This window comes from Puma concolor, chromosome A2 (assembly GCF_028749965.1).
Source record: "Puma concolor isolate L17-30 chromosome A2, mPumCon1.1.hap2, whole genome shotgun sequence".
NCBI lineage: Eukaryota > Metazoa > Chordata > Mammalia > Carnivora > Felidae > Puma > Puma concolor.
This window is the reverse complement of record NC_141668.1, coordinates 26,916,364-26,940,860: the sequence shown is the minus strand read 5'-3', so window position 1 is coordinate 26,940,860 and position 24,497 is coordinate 26,916,364. Positions and strand designations below refer to the sequence as shown.

Below are 24,497 nucleotides of genomic sequence, written 5' to 3'. Positions count from 1 at the left end.
GCCCTCACATATAAAGGGAGACCTATAAGACTCGTGACTGATCTCTCTTTTGAAACTTGGCAGGCCAGAAAGAATTGGCACGAGATTTTCAGTGTGCTAGACAGAAAAAATATGCAGCCGAGAATCCTTTATCCAGCAAGTCTGTCATTTAGAATAGAAGGAGAGATAAAGGTCTTCCCAAACAAACAAAAACTGAAGGAATTTGTCACCACTAAACCGGCCCTACAAGAGATCCTAAGGGGGACCCTGTTAGACAAAGTACCAGAGACATCACTACAAGCATAAAACATACAGACATCACAATGACTCTAAACCCATATCTTTCTATAATAACACTGAATGTAAATGGATTAAATGCGCCAACCAAAAGACATAGGGTATCAGAATGGATAAAAAAACAAGACCCATCTATTTGCTGTCTACAAGAGACTCATTTTAGACCTGAGGACACCTTTAGATTGAGAGTGAGGGGATGGAGAACTATTTATCATGCTACTGGAAGTCAAAAGAAAGCTGGAGTAGCCATACTTATATCAGACAAACTAGACTTTAAATTAAAGGCTGTAACAAGAGATGAAGAAGGACATTATATAATAGTGACAGGGTCTATCCATCAGGAAGAGCTAACAATTATAAATGTGTATGCGCCGAATACCGGAGCGCCCAAATATATAAAACAATTACTCATAAACACAAGCAACCTTATTGATAAGAATGTGGTAATTGCAGGGGACTTTAACACCCCACTTACAGAAATGGATAGATCATCTAGACACACGATCAATAAAGAAACAAGGGCCCTGAATGAGACATTGGATCAGATGGACTTGACAGATATATTTAGAACTCTGCATCCCAAAGCAACAGAATATACTTTCTTCTCGAGTGCACATGGAACATTCTCCAAGATAGATCATATACTGGGTCACAAAACAGCCCTTCATAAGTTTACAAGAATTGAAATCATACCATGCATACTTTCAGACCACAATGCTATGAAGCTTGAAATCAACCACAGAAAAAAGTCTGGAAAACCTCCAAAAGCATGGAGGTTAAAGAACACCCTACTAACGAATGAGTGGGTCAACCAGGCAATTAGAGAAGAAATTAAAAAATATATGGAAACAAACGAAAATGAAAATACAACAATCCAAACGCTTTGGGACGCAGCAAAGGCAGTCCTGAGAGGAAAATACATTGCAATCCAGGCCTATCTCAAGAAACAAGAAAAATCCCAAATACAAAATCTAACAGCACACCTAAAGGAAATAGAAGCAGAACAGCAAAGGCAGCCTAAACCCAGCAGAAGAAGAGAAATAATAAAGATCAGAGCAGAAATAAACAATATAGAATCTAAAAAAACTGTAGAGCAGATCAATGAAACCAAGAGTTGGTTTTTTGAAAAAATAAACAAAATTGACAAACCTCTAGCCAGGCTTCTCAAAAAGAAAAGGGAGATGACCCAAATAGATAAAATCATGAATGAAAATGGAATTATTACAACCAATCCCTCAGAGATACAAACAATTATCAGGGAATACTATGAAAAATTATATGCCAACAAATTGGACAACCTGGAAGAAATGGACAAATTCCTGAACACCCACACTCTTCCAAAACTCAATCAGGAGGAAATAGAAAGCTTGAACAGACCCATCACCAGCGAAGAAATTGAATCGGTTATCAAAAATCTCCCAACAAATAAGAGTCCAGGACCAGATGGCTTCCCAGGGGAGTTCTACCAGACGTTTAAAGCAGAGATAATACCTATCCTTCTCAAGCTATTCCAAGAAATAGAAAGGGAAGGAAAACTTCCAGACTCATTCTATGAAGCCAGTATTACTTTGATTCCTAAACCAGACAGAGACCCAGTAAAAAAAGAGAACTACCGGCCAATATCCCTGATGAATATGGATGCAAAAATTCTCAATAAGATACTAGCAAATCGAATTCAACGGCATATAAAAAGAATTATTCACCATGATCAAGTGGGATTCATTCCTGGGATGCAGGGCTGGTTCAACATTCGCAAATCAATCAACGTGATACATCACATTAACAAAAAAAAAGAGAAGAACCATATGATCCTGTCAATCGATGCAGAAAAGGCCTTTGACAAAATCCAGCACCCTTTCTTAATAAAAACTCTTGAGAAAGTCGGGATAGAAGGAACATACTTAAAGATCATAAAAGCCATTTATGAAAAGCCCACAGCTAACATCATCCTCAACGGGGAAAAACTGAGAGCTTTTTCCCTGAGATCAGGAACACGACAGGGATGCCCACTCTCACCGCTGTTGTTTAACATAGTGCTGGAAGTTCTAGCATCAGCAATCAGACAACAAAAGGAAATCAAAGGCGTCAAAATTGGCAAAGATGAAGTCAAGCTTTCGCTCTTTGCAGATGACATGATATTATACATGGAAAATCCGATAGACTCCACCAAAAGTCTGCTAGAACTGATACATGAATTCAGCAAAGTTGCAGGATACAAAATCAATGTACAGAAATCAGTTGCATTCTTATACACTAACAATGAAGCAACAGAAAGACAAATAAAGAAACTGATCCCATTCACAATTGCACCAAGAAGCATAAAATACCTAGGAATAAATCTAACCAAAGATGTAAAGGATCTGTATGCTGAAAACTATAGAAAGCTTATGAAGGTAATTGAAGAAGATTTAAAGAAATGGAAAGACATTCCCTGCTCATGGATTGGAAGAATAAATATGGTCAAAATGTCAATACTACCCAAAGCTATCTACACATTCAATGCAATCCCAATCAAAATTGCACCAGCATTCTTCTCGAAACTAGAACAAGCAATCCTAAAATTCATATGGAACCACAAAAGGCCCCGAATAGCCAAAGTAATTTTGAAGAAGAAGACCAAAGCAGGAGGCATCACAATCCCAGACTTTAGCCTCTACTACAAAGCTGTCATCATCAAGACAGCATGGTATTGGCACCAAAACAGACACATAGACCAATGGAATAGAATAGAAACCCCGGAACTAGACCCACAAACGTATGGCCAACTCATCTTTGACAAAGCAGGAAAGAACATCCAATGGAAAAAAGACAGTCTCTTTAACAAGTGGTGCTGGGAGAACTGGACAGCAACATGCAGAAGGTTGAAACTAGACCACTTTCTCACACCATTCACAAAAATAAACTCAAAATGGATAAAGGACCTGAATGTGAGACAGGAAACCATCAAAACCCTAGAGGAGAAAGCAGGAAAAGACCTCTCTGACCTCAGCTGCAGCAATTTCTTACTTGACACATCCCCAAAGGCAAGGGAATTACAAGCAAAAGTGAATTACTGGGACCTTATGAAGATAAAAAGCTTCTGCACAGCAAAGGAAACAACCAACAAAACTAAAAGGCAACCAACGGAATGGGAAAAGATATTTGCAAATGACATATCGGACAAAGGGCTAGTATCCAAAATCTATAAAGAGCTCACCAAACTCCACACCCGAAAAGCAAATAACCCAGTGAAGAAATGGGCAGAAAACATGAATAGACACTTCTCTAAAGAAGATATCCGGATGGCCAACAGGCACATGAAAAGATGTTCAGCGTCGCTCCTTATCAGGGAAATACAAATCAAAACCACACTCAGATATCACCTCACGCCAGTCAGAGTGGCCAAAATGAACAAATCAGGAGACTATAGATGCTGGAGAGGATGTGGAGAAACGGGAACCCTCTTGCACTGTTGGTGGGAATGCAAATTGGTGCAGCCGCTCTGGAAAGCAGTGTGGAGGTTCCTCAGAAAATTAAAAATAGACCTACCCTATGACCCAGCAATAGCACTGCTAGGAATATATCCAAGGGACACAGGAGTACTGATGCATAGGGGCACTTGTACCCCAATGTTCATAGCAGCACTCTCAACAATAGCCAAATTATGGAAAGAGCCTAAATGTCCATCCACTGATGAATGGATAAAGAAATTGTGGTTTATATACACAATGGAGTACTACGTGGCAATGAGAAAAAATGAAATATGGCCTTTTGTAGCAACGTGGATGGAACTGGAGAGTGTGATGCTAAGTGAAATAAGCCATACAGAGAAAGACAGATACCATATGGTTTCACTCTTATGTGGATCCTGAGAAACTTAAGAGAAACCCATGGGGGAGGGGAACAAAAAAAAAAAAAGAGGTTAGAGTGGGAGAGAGCCAAAGCATAAGAGACTGTTGAGAACTGAGAACAAACTAAGGGTTGATGGGGGGTGGGAGGGAGGAGAGGGTGGGTGATGGGTACTGAGGAGGGCACCTTTTGGGATGAGCACTGGGTGTTGTATGGAAACCAATTTGACAATAAATTTCATATATAAATAAAAAAAATAAATAAAAAAAAATAAATAAAAGGGGGTGACAAAATTTTTGGCTTAATCTGTAAATTAACACAAATTGTACTTGGATTAATAGTATGTCTAGCAGAAGAAAACACAAACATAAATTTCCTCCTTATTTGGAGGATAGAGTACTGGAATCGTGACATGTGGGATATCATGATTACCTAAATTGCCACCAGTGATGGTTCAAAATGAAGTATAGATAGAGAACAAGATATTGGGTGATCAAGGAGCTTTTTATACTTAGTTGCTTTGGTGAAAAATGGTGATTACAAAGATGATAGCATTTTGTGGTAACTTCTGACAGCACTGGAAAATTTACATGTGGAAAAGAAAAATCAAAGTCTTGAATTCCCAACTAATATCTTAATTAGGAAGAAGATAGTCTTCATTTCATATTTGAAGGGGTTTGTGTCTCCTTTAAGTTTAGGTCAGATAAGACTGAGGATTGAGACAACAAAACAGAATTTTATGGAGCTACAAAGATTATAATATGTGTATATTTACTGAACTGCTAGGGAGTCATTGTACATTTTAAATTTACATACGGGGTACCTGAGTGGCTCAGTCGGGTAAGTTTCCGACCTCGCCCCAGGTCATGATTTCTCCATCTGTGGGTTCGAGCCCCACGTGGGACTCTGTGCTGATAGCCCGCAGCCTGCTTTGCTTCTGTGTCTCCCTTGCTCTCTGCCCCTCTCCAATCTGTGCTCTGTCTCTCAAAAATAAATAAATGTTAAAAAAAAAAATTAAAAAAAATAAATTTACATCCAAGTTAGTTAGCATATAGTGCAATATTGATTTCAGGAGTAGAATCCCAGTGATTCACCCCTACATATAACACCCAGTGCTCATCCCAGCAAGTATCCTCCTTAATGCTCCTTGCCCATTTAGCCCATACCTCCCCCGCCCATAACGCCTCCAGCAACCTTCAGTTTGTATTCTGTATTTAAGAGTCTCTTATGTTTTGTGGCTCAGTCGATTAAGTGTCCAACTTGAGCTCAGGTCGTGATCTCGCAGTTCATGAATTTGAGCCCCACATAGGGCTTGCTGCCATCAGCACGGAGCCTGCTTTGGATCCTCTGTCTCTTCTTTCTGCCCTTCCCCTGCCTACACTCTCTCTCTCAAAAATAAATGAAACATTAAAAAAAAGAGTAACAGAGTATATTTTTAATGGAATGAGGAGGTCATAATATAAAAGGATATATACAGTACGCCATCATTTGCTTAAATAAAAGTAAATAATATATATGCCTTTTCTTATTTTTGTAAAAATAATGGACCAAAAACTAGTCAAATTGATTATCTATGGTGGATGAAACTGATAAGACAGGAAATGAGGTTTTTCAGCCTATACCTTTTGTTTTACATATTAAAAAATAAACTTAATTCAGTAAATATTCAAGTTTCTAGATGTCATAGTCCCAATCCAGTACCGCTGAGAAGAGAAAAGAATGCTAGCATGGGGAAAATGTGCTTAATGGGCAGGGAGGGGGAGATAATCCTATCATGGACATAAGGAGCCAGACAAAAAGTCATTGGCCAGACATTGGCCAACTAATGTGATGGAAATCAAGGGAAGGAGGGTACTTTCCATTTGATGCCACAGAGAGGGAAAATAATGAATACTAGAATGATCCATTGGATTTGGCAATTAGGAAATAATTAGCTAAAAGATAGAAAGGAATTGGGGGATGGGCAAATGTGGAAGGGAAAACTGTAAATCAAATAAGGAGCTCAAAATATTCCTCAATGGCAAGTGTTTCTTCACCATTTGCCCAAGGCTCTCTCCAAAATTAATATATTTGATGAACTGGTTTAATTCTTCAATGTTAATATGAGAGTGGGACGGAAAAGTAAAGTAAAAATAAAACAAAACAAAAACAAAAATGAAAGAAAGCACAAGAAACCCTCAGATGATAGTTTGAATTAATCTCTTAACAACAGGATTTGTTTCAGTTTTTCTTTGTTTCTCGATGTTCAAATCCGAGTCTTTTGCAGGGAAGCATTTCCAAGGCTACAACAATCCTCCAAAGGCCCTGCACTGGAAACCCTTTCAGGATGTTTTAGTCATTTTTCCATACACAGTATGCTTTGCCTCTGAGCCCATTGTTCAAAATGTCTATTGCTCTTCAGGTCACAGAGGAGCAAATCTTTTAAAATGGCCATGCTAGCTTAGCCCATGGAGAGGAAAGTCAACATATAAGAAGTTCAATTACTGTGAATTTAAAACAAACAAACAAAAAATACATCTTTCTGAAGTCACGGTTATGTTCAACTACAATGTGTCCACATTTCAAAAATGGTATTTTTCTGTTTTAAATTTGCCATCATTGCAATCCTGCTGCTCTCCCAGGGGCTAAGCCGGTGCTACCAATCGCACTGCTCTACTCTGCTGTGACCAGAATAGTCAAAGTCACTTCACATGGACTTTCCATAAGTAGAGCCACACCTGTACAAACAAAAAGCTCTTCATATATGAACACCAAAATAAAGGCTGCTGATGAGGATATAGAGAAAATAGATGATAGATTGATATGTGCAGCACACATGGATGGACAGACAGGAGGGAGAGAATTAATGCTATTAGAAGCCCTCATAAGAGTGGAAACTATAAGGTTTGTTTTTATTTTCTTTTCTCATGAAATGGAGGAAGCAAAAACCTAGCAGTCATGTTCCATTCAGAGCTCAAGCATGGTCCCCACACTTGTGACATTTCAGGAAACTATAAAATCTCTAGTTTCTAGTGCCATCGTCCCAAACAGTTTTATAGTTCTGTACCAAATCTTTGGCATTCCCAAAAATCTTAACAGTAGCTCTGTGATATTCACAGAAAGAAGCATAAGTACAAAAATTTGGTCTTGCCTGAATTTCAGTCATTCTATGCAAGTTTTAAGTAGTTAGAATGCCCATGTAACTTATCTCACAAATTGAGCTACTTTTGAGAAAGAATGAACTGCAGGGAACAATTGCTAAAATAGGCAGGATTCTGGAAAGACAAAGATAAATCTGAACTGTCCTAGGTAAACCAGAATATATAGTTACATAATCTATAGTCTGATCTGTGCACACAAACTCAACTGGGAAGAGTCTTAAAAAATTTAATTTTCTAACTGTGTTTTACCATATCTAAAGCATGTTTGGGGATTGGGTAGAAATCTGCCTGTATCTATTGTCCGTATTTTCAGAGTTTCCTTTAAGATTTTCAGTATCTTATAGAGCTTTTTTATTTATTCTTGTGGCAGTTCAAATTACAACATCTTGTTTGAAAACAATAATTTTCAACTTTTTCTAATTTCCATTTCTTCTTTGAGCCTCCAGCATTTGTGTGTGTTTGTGTATGTGAGAAACACCTTAAATTCTAACCCATGGTAGCTATAGTCCCTACCTCTTCCAGAGGAGGAATTGCTTAGACCATTAAAGTCTCTGTCTGTGATAAGGATTCTTTTTGTCCCTAAATGTTCAAAGGAAGTATCTCCATTAGTAGATCAGTGAAATGAAACTTAAAATGTGCCTTACGTGTATATCCCCGCAGTTCAAGGAGGACATCATAAACCTTTCAAAAGAATATCTTTGTTAGGAAACTTGAATATAACAGAATATAAATAGAATGTCTTTTTGGTAGTTTTTTTTTTTTGTTGTGTTTTGCTTTGCTTTGCTTTCTGTCCCGTTTCTTCTGTTCTCTTTTCTTCTCCTGCCCTCTCCTTGTTCATAATCTGTTAAGGTTCAATAAATATCTATCTTTCCTATTTTGGTAATATCTGTTTTTCTTTTTACTTAATATTATATCACCTTAACATTCTCTCTGTAGTGCTTTGAATATTGCATGTTGATTTTCTCTATATTTTTCTCTTGAAACTACCAAATTTCTTCTATTTGGTTTGTCTGTTCAGATCTACAAGAACTGTTAATTGAGTGTACATGTTTTTGACACTCTTTCTCCAAAATTAAAAGGTATATCTCAATAGCTTACTGGATTGCAGCTTCTCCTTTTAAAAAATATTGTTTTTAATGTTTATTTATTTTGAGACAGAGAGCGATAGAGCACGAGCAGGGGAGAGGCAGAGAGAGAGGGAAACGCAGAATCTGAAACAGGCTCCAGGCGCTGAGCTGTCAGCACAGAGCCTGACGCGGGGCTAGAACTCAGGAGGCTGTGAGATCATGACCTGAGCCTAAATTGGATGCTCAACCGACTGAGCCACCCAGGCACCTCTCTAGCTCCTTCTAGAAGAGCAATATCAGGATGAGCTCTAAGATACTGTCTCTTTCCCTCTTTCAACTGTAATCCGCTCTCTGCCATTGTAAAAGACAGGACCACCATAGAAAATAGGTATCAGGCTCAAATTACGATAACATAATAATAATTTACAAGGGATGATCTATAAACACTTTAGGCACAAAGTGTACCATGAAGGACAGTTCAGGACCCCAGGACTAATAACAGTGGACAGTTACACATTTAAACCTAAATGGATGAGGAGACAGAGTGACTAATAGAAATTAGAAAAATAGAGTGTACTGTTAATACTCCAAAGCCCAAATTAATGAAGGCAGAATCATATGGAGAGGACCAACTTGAGAGAGGGCCAAACTGTGACCTTCAGCAAAAGGATAGAGCCAACCTAAGGAGAGCAAAAGAGAAGAAATCAGGATTTTATACAATCTTATATCACTCAGTAATTATTCTCCTTCCCTCTGCTCTCTTTGTGGGGCTCGCTATTGACTGAATTAGAACTGAAACCAGACAACACAGAAGCCCTTTCATGTAGCCTACACAAGTCAGTCTCCCAAGACAGAGAGCAAAATGGAAAAAGGTGGGAAGTGGTTCTGAGGGACAAATGGAAGATGATTGCAACCATCTATGCCTTTTACCCTTCAGTAATCACCCTCTCCTTTGTGTAGCAAAACATTTGTGTCTCAGTCACAGATGAGTCACAAATTACCATCAAGATATAACATCATCTTTATTGTAATAAATAATACATTTATTATAATGTATTATAATTTTAAAAAACTGAGATAGAAAGCATTAGTCACAGCAGGTATTCTTACTTTCTTTTTTCAAAAAGCATGTCTTCTGGTCAAAGGCACTATTATAAGAGGTGCCATGGCTGTGTCTAAAGCATTCATAAGTGAAAGAAAAAGTAGTGCTCATAGAACCACTACAGAGAGCAAATCCATACCCGGAATATATATATATATGTGTTCTGGTAACAGTAAAGTGCCACGTTTCTGTGAGAGACGGCGTAAAACCTAACACATCTGCCATTGTCAAGCACTTGTTTTCCCCCAGAGAATGGTGATAGAGAAGGAGTCAGCATTTGCCTCTGCTACTGAAGGGTTGAGTACTCAAGCAGATTCTTCTTTCACGTTAAATGACCAACTGTATTTACACACCAAAATTGTGCCAACTGGGAAATTTTCCCTTCCAAGTTTTAGTATAAGATCACCACTACGTCGAGTGGTGATACGAAAGCCATCGACCTCGGCGTGGGCCAGAATATCAGGAAGGTTTACCCGTAAACCGTGCCGCTGCTTTTTTATGTGTTAACTGACCGTGAGATTAGTAAAGTAGTAACTCTGGGAGTCTATGTTCGAATTCTTTGAGGCTTTCTAGATGTTCCTACACTATAGCTCTTTGCCTTAGATCTTCCAGTATTTTTGGATCCAAGTGGTAAGGTATCTTGACCACAATCTGGACCTGCTACAGAAATTTGTGCTCCAGGTTTCAATCATAATTGTCCTCCATGGGGTTACTTAAAATATAGGCAGAGAAGGATAACCAGATGTAGAATTTTCTGTTTCTGAAACCTGAGAGGTCTCATGGAACACTGTGCCTCCTTCTTTTGATGGGTGATGTAAAGTGAAGCAAGGTTTCCCTTACTTTAATAGGCAACATCCCTAAATACTCTATACCATGGATCTCTAGACACTTCACCAATAGGGTAAGTCTTAAATTTTTGAGGGTTTATTTACCACACTCTTGGAAACATCTAACAGTAAAACATGTAGGATTCCTGCTACTTACTAAGTTACTGGATCCAACTAACATAAAGCAATGTAATGGATCAGCAAGTTGTTATGAGGGATGTCAAGAAGACTAAAAGTCCTCTACATAATATTATAAGACCAAGACAATAAAGATGTCCTATTGTCATTGCTACATAATGGAAACTGCTTCTGATTTTCTTTACTTATGGTAACGGAATCAGTAGCATTTGGCTGGTCGGTCACTACATACCAGGTGCCAGGGCTCTGAGTATTTTCCCCAATAAAATATTGTATCCAGTATGGCAGCTGCAATTGGCATTACTATCTCATTAAGTTTATGAAAACCTACTCTGAACTTCCCAAACACATTGGACTTTACACAGGCCAGGCAGGTGATGTAAATGGATTCACCATCCCTGCATCTTTCAGATATTTTTATTTTGACTTACTATTTTGACAAGGGTTGGTGGTAGTTCCAGAGATTTTACTTGTCCCTGTCTGCCATAATGACTCTCACTTCACAAGCCAGGAAAACAATACAAGGAATCTGTCAGTTAAAACCTATTTCCTCTATTCATTTTGAAATAACCACAGGCTGGGTTCAAAATGACTGTCTCCTCTTGAAGCTGGTTATGACAGGAACTGTGGTACCCACAGCCATAGATGACCTCCAGTGCCCTTGGATAATTTCCTCCCCTTGAATGATGGTGGAATCTGTAACTTGAATCTCTAAGCAATTGAATATGGCAAAGATGATAGGATACCACTGTCATGTTTTATGGTAAAGGAGAAGGGATTTTACAGGTGCAGTTAAGGTCCCTAATCATTTCTTGACTTCAAGTTATACTGTCTTAATTAGTGAGTCCTTTATAAGAGGGCACAGGGCTTCCTTAAAGCTAGGACTCAAAGAAGAAAAGGTGTTCTCTCTCCCTCCCTCTCTCTCTCTCTCTCTCTTTCTGCCCTTCTCCCTCTCTCCTCCCCTTTCCCTCCTTCCCTCCCTCCATCTTTGCCATGGATTCTATAGCCATTATGAAATGCATTCTGCCAACAACCTGAGGGATCTTGGAAGCTTGGAGCTTGGCAGTTAAGTCACCACCTTGATTCCAGTCTTGTGAAACCCTGAGCAGGAAATGAAGAACCCAGCTAATCCACATCCAGACTTTTAATCTATAGAAACTTAGATAATAGACATTGTTTTATTGTTTTAAGCTTCTGTTAGTGGTAAATCATTTCACAGCATGGAAAACTAACATAGGAACTCCTACTATGGTTGAATAGGATTTCTCACATTTTTGGCCAGATCTTGTCCGGGATTGTCCTATGCCATTGTAAGATGTTTAGAAACATCTCTGGCCTCTATTCATTAGATTATAGTAGCACCTGCCTTCCCAGTGTGATAGCAAAAATGTCTCTAGACATTGCCAAATGTCCACCAGGGGACAAAAGTCACCCAGTTTCCAAAACACTGGTATAGAAGCAACAAGAAGTGATAGGAATTGGTTCTTAACAGAATCAGGATGCTCCTGTGAAGTTGTGCAACAATCATCAAAAATGCAATTATTAGAAGGATTTTATAGGTAGATAATATAAAGTGTTGCCTCCACTGGCAAATAAGTCAGGGAAATGTAAAATTTCAAAGTTTTCCATCTTGTTCTTATCTTTCCATAAGACTCTATTCCTTGGGATCATACAGCTTCGCCAACAATGCCTTTACTTCAGGCTTAGAAGACTTTTGGTCTTCCCATCCAATCAGATTTTATAGAGCATTTGAGAAAATTAAAAACAATGATATCACAACTGCTATCTTTCTTGAATATTTTATATACAAATTTAATATCAAATTTCATTGAGTTCTGAAAAGACCATGCTAATCAGTTAGAATAAGTTTTACTTCCAAACTTTATCAAAATATCATAAATGTTTTACATTTTTAAGTAGTTTGACAAGCAGTACTATCTGGGGATGACCCCAGGAATATAATGTTACCTGAACAATGGGCCAACTGCAACCTGGGACCCACTTCTCAAAGAAGTAGATATGCCCAAACTCTGCTTCTTTCCAAGGTCTAGTGTCTTCCTTCTACTGGTTGGAGGTGCTGGTCCTGAACCCAACTTCCCATGGGTCCCAAAGCACTCCAGGTAATGGGTAGATGTCTTTCCCAGGCAACAACTCTAAACATCTGGAATTACATTGAGACTGCTTGGAGCCCCAGTAATCTTATCATTCCCAACTGAAAAAGTTGTCTTCTAAGAAGGTAAAGGTCATAGGATACCCCTTTCTACTATGAAAAGTGAAATGCAGTGAAGTCACTGCATATCCAAAAGTTCCTTGATCTTGTATGCTTTTCAATGTGACTAATGAGAGGATTGGGAAAAATGTACCTTCTCTTCTTATTGAATACCTGCATTTAGCATTCCCCCTGGTAAAATCAGTTCTTTATTTCATACTGTGTGTTGTGAATTGGCCTGATATATAACAGGGGGTGACCACAAAAAGATCCACTTTGCACAACATTTAGGTAAATATCCAAAATAATTTCCAATACTTTATAAACAGATAAAATAAATCCTTCTTTATTCAGATTGGAAATATGACTTAAGTTCAACAGGTTCTCTCTATATATTGTCAGTAATCAAATGTTCAAGCAGCTCTTCCTGTAAATGACCTGAGGTGATTTCTGAAAATGGTTTGCTATTCACCTGACCCAGAAAATCCTACAAAATCATGCAAATCAAGAGGTTCACATCTTTGTGTTCACTTTAAGAACACACTTGAAACTTCGCAGGCCATCAAGGGTATATGCATATCCAAAAAGCCGCTAAGTATCCGAAGGATGTCACTTTGCAGAAGCAATGTGTACCATTCTGTCGCTACAATGGTGGAATTGATAGGTGTGCCTAGGCTGAACAGTCCAGCTGGACACAGGGTCGGTGGCCAAAAGAGTGCTGAATTTTTACTGCATATGATTAAAAATGCAGAGAGTAATGATATACTTAAGGGTTTAGATGTAGATTCTCTGGTCATTGAGTGAGTGAACAAAGCCCCCAAGATGTGGCATAGAATTTATAGGGCTCATAGTCAGATTAACCCATACATGAGCTCTCCCTGCCACGCTGAGATGATCCTTACTGAAAAAGAGCAGATGATTCCTAAATTAGAAGAGGAGGTTGCACAGAAGAAAAAGATATCCCCGAAGAAATTGGAGAAACAAAAACTTACAGCCTGAGAGTAAATTCTGTATAAAATAAATGCAAATAAAAGTAAAAACGGAAAAAAAATGTTCAAGCAAACCCTTATGATTTTTCACTGAATTGTAAACTCTCCAGTGAAAATATATATGGTATGTACAAATAAAGAGTGTAGTGTATTCTCCTACTCTGTACTCCATATATGACATATATATATTACATTTTTTTTTACATTATAAATACACTGCAATATAGAGATATTTTATATAGATATCTTAACAGACTAAGCTATGGAAACAGCTTTAACTTTGCTGGCATATTATTGACAAATCAGAAATATAATTGCCTTTCTACAGTTTCTGATCTTAGCAACTTAAACATAGATTGTTCTCTATTCAGTGATGGAAAATTGACTCTAATAAGTGAATTGTACAGGCATTACAGATTGGCAAAAGCAAGTATCATTTTTGCTATGTCAACTCTATTCTGTGTCTTTGTATAAATAGCCAGAGGCAGGCTTGAATATTTTACTTTCATTTGAAATCAAACAGTGATTTCATGTTATTCATTCCCTGGTGCCAAGACCAGCAACACTGCTACAACACGTTTGTCTGTCTGTTTGTTTGCTTGTATTTTAATTTATACTGTGGCAATGTTTCACAGGTTTGTGTATAATTATCTCCATTTCAAGCAGGAGGTACAGGGAATAAATGAAAAGAGAGAAATCAGAGCCACCCTACAAAACTATTTCATAATTCCCATCTTAGCCTTGAAGCATAAGTTCTTGAAAATTCCAATATTAAGCTCACACTCTGTTATTTATGTCTTCATCTATAACAAGTATTTACCCCATATAATCCCAGAGGACCCTTTTTTTTATTGCTTATACACAGCTGTTGTTTCATATGGTCCATGAACAGAGGAATGAATGAATATTGATAACAATATATTTATACTTGCAAAATTATTTTAGGTATCTGCTACTTTTTTTTTTTTTGTCTTCTCCACCTCTTTTCTATTGGGACTGCCCTTCCTGAACAAGTACTAAAACACTTGACCTACACCAGTCAATTAGAGCACACCATATTCCTGGACCAAGGTTTTGGTGCAGGAGTATGCATGTGGCTCAAGTATGTTGAATAAGGTATCTTTTGAGCAGATTGATATAAAAGATGGGAGATACAGTGTCTCTTTCCTTTTCAGATGGTGTGCTGTATGGACCATGTAAGCCTGAGTGGCTGAAGAATTATTTCCAGCAATGGAGAGAGTTCTCACTAGAGAATGAAGCCAAATAACTGAAAACAGAGGTGAAAGGGTAAGAAACACAGTGACACCATTTGATAGCAAAGAGGGCCAATAGATTTCATTTTTTATTTTGTTTTTGTCTTATTGTGGTTTTAAAAGTCATTTTGAGTTGATTTATGACATCTGTAACTGAAAGACTTCTGATTAATATAACTGTGCTATATAATTTAGTATAAATTTCCTCCCTGCAAATCGGAATTCCATTTGGACCTAGTTCGTCTTTTAAGAGATAGGGTGTATTAGTTAGGTTCCTGGCAGGAAACAGATCCCATTCTCAATGGGTAAATTGAAAATAATTATTGAAGAGACTACTTACAGAAGTGGACAAGGTCAGAAAAAAACAACAAAAAATGATGAAGCTAAAATAAAAATATCCTGAATTTCATAATATCTTAAAGATCAGCATAATTCTTCAGCATATGCAAGAAATATTTTAATTTGGGGCCTTTTCCCCCACACTAGTGAAAATTTTATAGAAAGAAGGTAATGATAAGCTTTTTAGTGCAATTTTGTAGACCCTTCCTAAAATTTCATTTGCAATAAATGGAAATACTGAATGAAAAACATTTTTTCCTCTGGAGACAATGCATTTGCCAAATCTAGAAAAAAAAAGTGGAACAATAGCCAAGATGTATGGCACTCCTTAGCCAAATTAGTATCTTTCCAACATAAGTAATATTTCTCTTCACAGTAGCTGCCCAGAAAGAATAAGTAAATATTTAGAAAGTTTTTGTGGAGACATAATAACCTAAGTTCAGACAGGTTTATTAGACAATGAAAGAATTGCCAATTTTTCCTGAAGTCTACTAGAAATCTCTGCTGTAGCTTACATGAAAAAAAAATGCTCTCAGTTAAATAATATTCAGTTATTTTAGGTACACAAATGGTTGAATCATTGAGGGAAAATACACAATTAAAACAAATCACAAAAACCGTTCTGTAAATAAAATGATTTATTTTGTCATAAGTTATATTTGTAACTTGATAACTAGCTTGGGATGGAAATAGTCTCAACTAGCCTTAAGTAATTTTTAAAGATATATGCTTAGAAAACAGGAAAAAACAATTATATTACATGTGTTTTCTAAATATGCAGAATATACTAGATTCACATTTTAATCACCTTAGAAGAGCAACTTTTGCATTATTAGAATACTTGTTTGGCTTCATTTGCTTTATTCACTCAGTTTTCCCAAATGAAAAGCAATAGTACTATCTAATAATAACAAAGTGATGACTATCCACTTTGATGACTTGGTTCAGCATATTGGAGTATTGCTATTTATGGGCACTAGTGTGTTAATGTCAAAGTGGATTCTTATTGTGGCCATGTGTATTCCTGGTGTACGGTTAGTTCTGAGTTCTATGTGAAGATTAGAATTAGATAGTATCAGAATTAAGTAAAAACTAGGAGACTGCCTAATTTTAATATTTACTCAACTGAAGTCCAGATAGTTTAAGAAACTTGTTTAAGAGCACATAGGTACTTCAGAATAACCCAGGACTATAATCCAGTTATGAATTAGGAGTGTGGCTTTGGATTCTTGGTGGAGACTTCACAAAAAAATATTTACAGCTGTTACAGTGCAAACTGCTTGATCACTGTCATTAACAATAAGCCGAGAATCATTAGGTTTTTGTAGTTTTCCCTTGTAAATTTTATCATTTGTATTAGTCTTAGTCTCAATATGCTGGTTTTAAGAATATGCCATGCATGATGCACATCTAGGGTTCCTCTAGGACCTAAGATAGTGTTTTATACCTCCTAGGTATTGAATAAGAAGTTACATTTTGCACCAATGTTAGCTTTCCCCAAGCTCATAAGTCATGGCTGTAATGGTTAGGTCCATTTTTACCATGATCTCTATCACTGAGGCACAGCTATTGAATCTCAAAGTTAACTCTACCTAATAAAATGAGGATTCCATCACAGGTAGATAATAACTTAATTTGCCAGGGCATGATTTCTAAATACTTTGAACTGTGATTTTCTAACATAGTTAGAACTATGTTTCTAACAGTAGTGTGAATATATTTTTTAGATGGCCATGAAAATTTAATTATGTTTATGAGAAGGATTTCATTCATAGTGGTAATAAAATGAATATTTCAAAGTATAAGCTGGAAATTCTTAGTCGAGGTGATGCAGTAATTCATATTGCTGATAATTTTGAAATTGCTAGAATAAAGCTTCAGCTTTTCTAAAACGCTCTTTGGAAATTGGTGAACTGAAAGTCACCTATTCACCTACTGATTCTTGTGCAGTAGGAAATTTGGTTGATGGCTTGAATTAAGCTTTTTTTTTTTTTTTTTTTTTCACATAAAGAGAATAGAGATTCAATCAAGTTGTAAAATCTAGATATACTTCCTGCATTTTGCTAAATGCTGGGGAGCAGAGGATCTCCTAGAGAAAATTCAGTATAAAACTAATTTCAGAAAAAGCTTCTCAGTCATGATGAGGAAATTGTTGAATTATTTAAACTGCATAGGATTGAGATGTAAAAGCAATAATAGATATGGTAATACACAAAAATGATTGTTTAATGAGGACTGGGTCATCAGGAAGTGTTTCAAGAAAAGATAGGATTGAAGCTGTTATTTGAGGAATAGTTATAATTTGAATTTGGTTTGGTTTAGGATGTACTTGCTAGAAAAATATTTTACTATAATCCTTTCAGTTAGCCTAGAACAAGCATCCAATTTATATCTGTCTTTTTTTTTTTTTTTTTTTTTTTTTTTTAGCTTTAGGATTACTTAGGCATTATCAGTGGAAAACAAATTAAGCAACACTTATTTAAGCAAGAAGTAGTTAAGTATATTTTCTTCTAAAGTTAAACATAGCTTGCAGGATTTTGACCCAAAGCACTTCCTAAGTCCTCAGGCCAGTAATATGAAGGATTAGCTTCTGGACCAGTTCTATTTAATGAACTACTTAGTAGGTATCATTTTTGGCTCTTATATTAAAATCAAAATGATTTTATGTCACTAAGCTAGAATACGATTTTAAGAGCCTGTGGAATATGCCCAAGGACATCTACTCGGTCATCTATTGCTGTCAAGTAAGGAAATCCACCTAATTGACTTCTATTGCAGGATATTTGAAAATAAAGACTGAGTGAAATGATTAACCAGGCTGTTTGGCTTCTGTGAGAAAAGCTAATATGTCTTTAAAGAAGGATTATATTTGCTTAGAGGATTGAAACCTCGTTTACCTCTTATGACAGTATTCAGCTTAGAAATATTCAGTGATGCTTCCCCTCTCTATTTTGGGAGCTGCATACAGTTATGACTGATGCATTTGGTTCTCCATAATGTTTCTAATAATATAGCCGACTCAAAAACAACAGAGCATGAACTGGCCACTGAAGCTGGAGAACAAAGCATTTGGTTCGATCATGCTTAAAAGGAACAGTAACTTTTTGTAAAACCCCAGAGCCCTCAACATGGCTTCATTTCACATTCTTTTCTTTATGTACTGTTCTCAGCATGAAGCAGTTCCAAAAGACATTAGAATTGTGAGTTTCAGGAAACCTTTGGATCAAATAATTACCATTTCCTTCATTATATATTAATTCAGGATGGTTTCCCTTTTGTTTCTTAAGCATAAATGGTGCTGTATTTTTTTTCTGAAACAGTTGGAATGTGTTTCTGCTCAAGGTGATCTGCAGCTGCTTAGGCAACCAATATTTTTTTTTCTTGAATAAATACTGAAAGACATTATTTGGGATGAGAAGATAGATAGGAGCAGGTGATTGCCAAATGTTCTTCCACTCAAGAATGTCATATGTTATTTCAACATATTTTTAGAAAACAGATATTCAGTACTTCACCTTTCACATAATGTTTCCCACAAGGTCACAATAATATAATAAAACGTGCGCACATACACATACATATGTACATATGTTTCTCACAGAGGACAATAGAACAAAAACTCACATGATTGCGGGTCATATTTGGTCATGCTAGCTTTTCACCAATAATAATAATAATAATAATAATAATAATTATAATGTATGATATAGGCAGTCAGCACACATGCTTGACTGTGTAGTATGGCTATATTATTGTGCCTCTGTGTGAGGAATTAGGAAAGGATACAAATAAAAAGGCAAAAATCCCTGTTCTTGAGGATCTTGAGGAATCCAGTTTGTGAGAAAGGTAAGTAAACAGTCAAAACACAATGTGGTGAATGCTGCAGTGGAGGCACGCAGGAAAGTGTAACTGGCACTCTAAGAGACAAGTGGATTGTAAACTATACCTTGAAGAATTGGTAAGAATTCCTTTATCTGACAAGGAGGAGAGATTAGATAAAGCTACCAGCACATGCAAAGTCCTATAGATATGAGAAAAATGGGCTGCAGGTAACAGAAGGACATTGCTTTGAAAGAAATATCAGACAAGTAGACCTCAGAAAGGGGAAAGTAAGGAAAGTAAGCACTGATTAAACATAGGAGAGGTGATTTGGGATGTTTTTTTAAAATAAGAACAACTAGGGGCGCCTGGGTGGCGCAGTCGGTTAAGCATCCGACTTCAGCCAGGTCACGATCTCGCGGTCTGTGAGTTCGAGCCCCGCGTCAGGCTCTGGGCTGATGGCTCAGAGCCTGGAGCCTGTTTCCGATTCTGTGTCTCCCTCTCTCTCTGCCCCTCCCCCGTTCATGCTGTCTCTCTCTGTCCCAAAAATAAATAAACGTTGAAAAAAAAATTAAAAAAAAAATAATAAAATAAAATAAAATAAAATAAAATAAGAACAACTACAGTTAGACTTTTAGAAGATAAAAACAGATTTGGGTACAGACCACAGAGATATGCATCACAGCATTCAAGTATGGAATTTTCTAAAACAGAGCCAGAATAAAAACCTGTGGGAGAGGTAACTTAACAATAAACTATGGAAGCATAAGGTCTAGTACTCTTCATTTACTGGGCCCTTACTTGAATCAACAAAGGAAAATTTTGGAACATACCTTAACATCATAAAAGCCATATATGAACGACCCACAGCAAATATCATCCTCAATGGGGAAAAACTGAGAGCTTTCCCCCTGAGATCAGGAACATGACAGGGATGTCCACTCTCACCACTATTGTTTAACAGTGTGGGAAGTCTTAGCCTCAGCAATCAGACAACAAAACGAAATAAAAGGCATCCAAACTGGCAAAGAAGAAGTCAAACTTTCACTCTTCACAGATGACATGATACTCTACATAGAAAACCCAAAAGACTCCATAAAAAGCTACGAGAAAAGTTTCAGGATATAAAATCAATGTACAGAAATTGGTTTCATTTCTGTGCACCAATAATGTAGCAACAGAAGGAGCTATCAGGGAATTGATCCCATTTACAGTTGCATCAAAAACCATAAAATTCCTAGGAATAAACCTAACCAAATAAAAAAATCTGTACACTGAAAACTATAGACACCTCATGGCAGAAATTGAAGAAGACACAAAGAAATGGAAAAACATCCCATGCTCATGGATTGGAAGAATAAATATTGTTAAAATGTCAATACTACCCAAAGCAATCTACACATTCAATTCAATCCCAATCAAAATAGCACCAGCATTCCTCACAGAGCTAGAACTCCTAAAATTTGTATGGAACCGCAAAAGATCCCAAATAGCCAAAATAATGTTGAAAAAGAAAACCAAAGCTGGAGTCATCACAATCTCAGCCTTTAACCTGTATTACAAAGCTGTAATACAGACAGCATGGTATTGGCACAAAAACAGACATACATATCAATGGAATAGAATAGAGAACCCAGAAATTGACCCAAAATATATAGCCAACTAATCTTCGACAAAGCAGAAAAGAGTATCCAATGGAAAAAAGACAGTGTCTTTAGCAAATGGTGCTGTGAGAACTGGACGGCAACATGCAGAAGAATGAAAATGTGGTCATTCTGAAGAAAACTTCACTTGCATACCTAATTTTGCATTTGTAATTTCGTGATATACATTTTTAGAGAGTGCCTCCAGATGATATAAACTTTGGGCCCAACAAATCCTGGATACCCCTTGCCTGGAGGGTAAGTCCCTGATAGTGCTAAAAAAGTAATAACTAGAAATCAGAGTGTCACAGTAACTGGCCTAATTTTGTAAACTAAGTAATAAAAATTTAAAAAAAAAAGGATTATTGCTTAGGCATACACGGACATAGCTTAGCCATACATGGACAAAATAGAGATATGTGTTCATCCTCACTTCCAAACAGGAAGTGTTTTGTTTTGTTTTGTCTTGTTTTGTTTTGTTTCGTTTTGTTTCATTTTTCTCACCAGTAGGGATTTACATTTTGTCCTCAACCACCCAACCCAGCCCCCACAAGAACTCCCATTCCCTGATTCCTCAGAGATGTAGTGTGAACAGGTTAAAGAAAATGAAAGCACGGGAATTCTGATACGTAGTTCATGACAGAATTATGTAAAGCGTAGAGGAAGGAAGCAAAATCCATCAACAAAGTCTCTACCCTACTGTTGGAAAACTGCATCAACAGGGATCAGTTTAGTGAGAATGGCTTGAAGAACTGGAGATACTACTGTACAATCGACCACGTGAGATAATAACAACGAGACGCCAATAAACAGGAGAACAAGATCAGATGACCCCAAGAAGGTCAGGATCCAGATGCCAGGGAATTGTACCGATCATGTGAAGCAGATTTTTTTAAATATTCTATTCTGTGTTCTTAGTTTTCTATATTTATAAGTGTTTATTGGATTTGATTATTAAGATAAACTTTTACACAGCTGGAATAATCTTACCTATTGAATCTTGTGTGTGAAACAAGTGAGGACCCCTACCATCTAACAAATCATAACATACATACAGATTAGTGGCATATATGTCTTCATATATAAAGTGCTAAAAAAGTAATAACTAGAAGTCATAGTGTCAAAGTAACTGGCTTACTTTTGTAAACTAAGAAATATAAAAAAAAAAAAGAATTATTGCTTAAGCATACACAAAGTGCACTTTTTAAACTCAGTTAATTTTCATAATGTGGATATCTCTGTGTAATCAGAATTCACCTTAAAAAGAGAGTAACGGGGCGCCTGGGTGGCGCAGTCGGTTAAGCGTCCGACTTCAGCCAGGTCACGATCTCGCACTCCGTGAGTTCGAGCCCCGCGTCGGGCTCTGGGCTGATGGCTCAGAGCCTGGAGCCTGTTTCCGATTCTGTGTCTCCCTCTCTCTCTGCCCCTCCCCCGTTCATGCTCTGTCTCTCTCTGTCCCAAAAATAAACGTTGAAAAAAAAAAAAATTAAAAAAAAAAAAAAAAAAAAGAGAGTAACACTAACACCTCCTAACACCTACTTTCTACCCAAAGTAATTACTATCCTTACTAGTTAGAACATCTGGAGAGAAGTTTTGTCTGCTTTTGAATCAGATAGTACTATTCTTTTATATCTGATTTCTTTGCCTAATAGTATTTCAGGAAGATTCATCCCTGGTATTGAATATAGCAGTGGTTTATTCATGTTCATTGCTATATTGAATTCCATTCTATGAACAAATATTTCAATATGTAATCTTGTCCACTGTTGACTAACATGTGGGTTGTTTTCAATTCAGAGCTATATGAAAGTTCTGCTATGAATATTCTGGGTTATGAATCTTAGTGAATATCTCTAGCATTTGCATTGGGTTTATAACTAGCAGTGGAACTGCTGGGTCACAAAGTAAACACATATTCCATTTTAGTAAACAATGCCAAACAGAGTGCTTGTCAAATTTATACTCCTGGTGACACTGCGTAAGAATTCTAGCTGCTCTACCTATCTTTAATTATTGCCATTCTGTTTGTTTAATAGTATCTCACTGTTAGAATTTTTATTCCCCTGATAATTAATGAGATTGGGTCCATATCCATATGCTAACTAATGATTTGTATGTTCTCTTTTTTGAAGTGCCTGCAATTAGTATTGGGTCATCTGTTTTTCTTTCCTTTTTGATTTGAAGGACCCTTTATATATTCTGGATCAAACACTTTGTCAAATAAGTGATAGCAAGTATCTTTTTCCACTTGGAGTCTTGGGTTTTTACTCAGAAATACCATCTAATGAATAAATGCTTTTAATTTTAATATAGTGTACTTATGTTTCTCTGATTTTTGTAACCTTCAAATAAACATTTTGTTTTAGGTAAAGGATATGTTTTCCTGTATGCATAATATATCATTGAATTCTATTTAGACAGTGACCCCCTTAAAAAAGAAACAAGTAACTTGTAGTCAAGAGAAAATGTTTTGGTTCCATATGGCAAAAAAAGTAGAAAAGTAAACATATTTTTGTTAGACAATTTAAATTCTTCCTACATAACATCATTCATTGTTAGTTAGGAGTAGGAGCAAACTATGGAGACAAATGATTTTCTTTACCATGTATATCTCTGCATACTCTATTTTTTAAATTTATTTACTTTTATAATGTGTTATCTATGCCCATATATATAAGATATATATCTGTTACTTGTGAGAGATATTTCTCTTCAATTCAGTTTTTTTGACTGGACATAAAGTGATGTTGAAACTCTAAGTAAATTTCCAATTATATCTATACTTAGGTAAAATTGAACTGGTTTATCAGTAGTTACCTAAATAAACATTAACACAGTAAGAATGAAATTTTAAGAAAAGTAAGTTAACTCAACAGCATTTACTTTTTGGTGTATACATGATAGAAATGCCAAAAAGAAAAGAAAAGAAAACAAAACAAAACAAAGAAGACAGAAGAAAATCAAGAAACAAGGGGAAAAGTGTATAACTCTCTTGATTTGAGAAATAGGAGAAACGGTGTTTGTACAATTATGGTAATCCTTTCCCTATAGTGAAGTAGGCATATTATCATAAAAAATGTATTCAACCATCTGCTAGATGACTAGAGATATGTGTTTGATCCACAGCTGCTGCAATAAATGCTATTTGTAAGTTGAATTAGACTGGTTGTATTGTTCTCGAATTTAAATACATATTTCCCCATGACATGTGCCACGTTATGGACATGTGGCAGAAATATTAAGTAATTACATGGCAGAATGTTATCTCCAAGCTTTTCTTCTACCATTCATAAGCATAATACCTTCACGTCCATACCTTAAATAATCAATCCAAGACCAATCCCTTAAGAACTCTGGCTTTCATATGATGTAGGGAGTATGCTTAGAATCTCTGTTCTGTTCTTATAATGACAGATAGTGGAATATGTTAATTAGCTTGATTGTGGTGACCATTACACAGTATATATGTGCATTGAAACATCAAGTTGTACACCTTAAATATATACAATTTTTACATGTTAATTATATCCCAATAAGGCTATTAAAAAAAAAAAAGGAAATTTCATCAAATCTTAACATTGTCCGTAAAGCAGATCAGTGACTAAATTACCAAGTCAGAGAATTGTCACTCTCTATTTAATGAACTCTAGGAATAGATCCCCTCAAGCTTTCTCAGTAGAACTTCCAGTTTTTTATTTCTCTTATCATCTAAGATGGCTTTTTCTAGTGTTTAACTGAAATGACTGACTGTAGTATTAAATTTCATGGGTGTAGTTATATATTCATAAGATCCTCTATTTATTTGTAGCTGTCAATTAAGTTAGTCCATAGTCTTTTTAAAAATTTTCCTTCCTTTAAGCTAAATAG

General features: G+C 36.5%; 1 long non-coding RNA gene across 1 annotated transcript in view; it reads left to right on the top strand.

The window, feature by feature from the left end:
- LOC147583078 (uncharacterized) overlaps nt 1-24,497 on the top strand; it is a 551,991-nt gene that overhangs the window by 300,833 nt on the left and 226,661 nt on the right. The window contains exon 4 of the long non-coding RNA XR_015242787.1: nt 14,752-14,863. This is a non-coding gene — a long non-coding RNA (uncharacterized LOC147583078). The remainder of the gene's footprint in view (nt 1-14,751; nt 14,864-24,497) is intronic.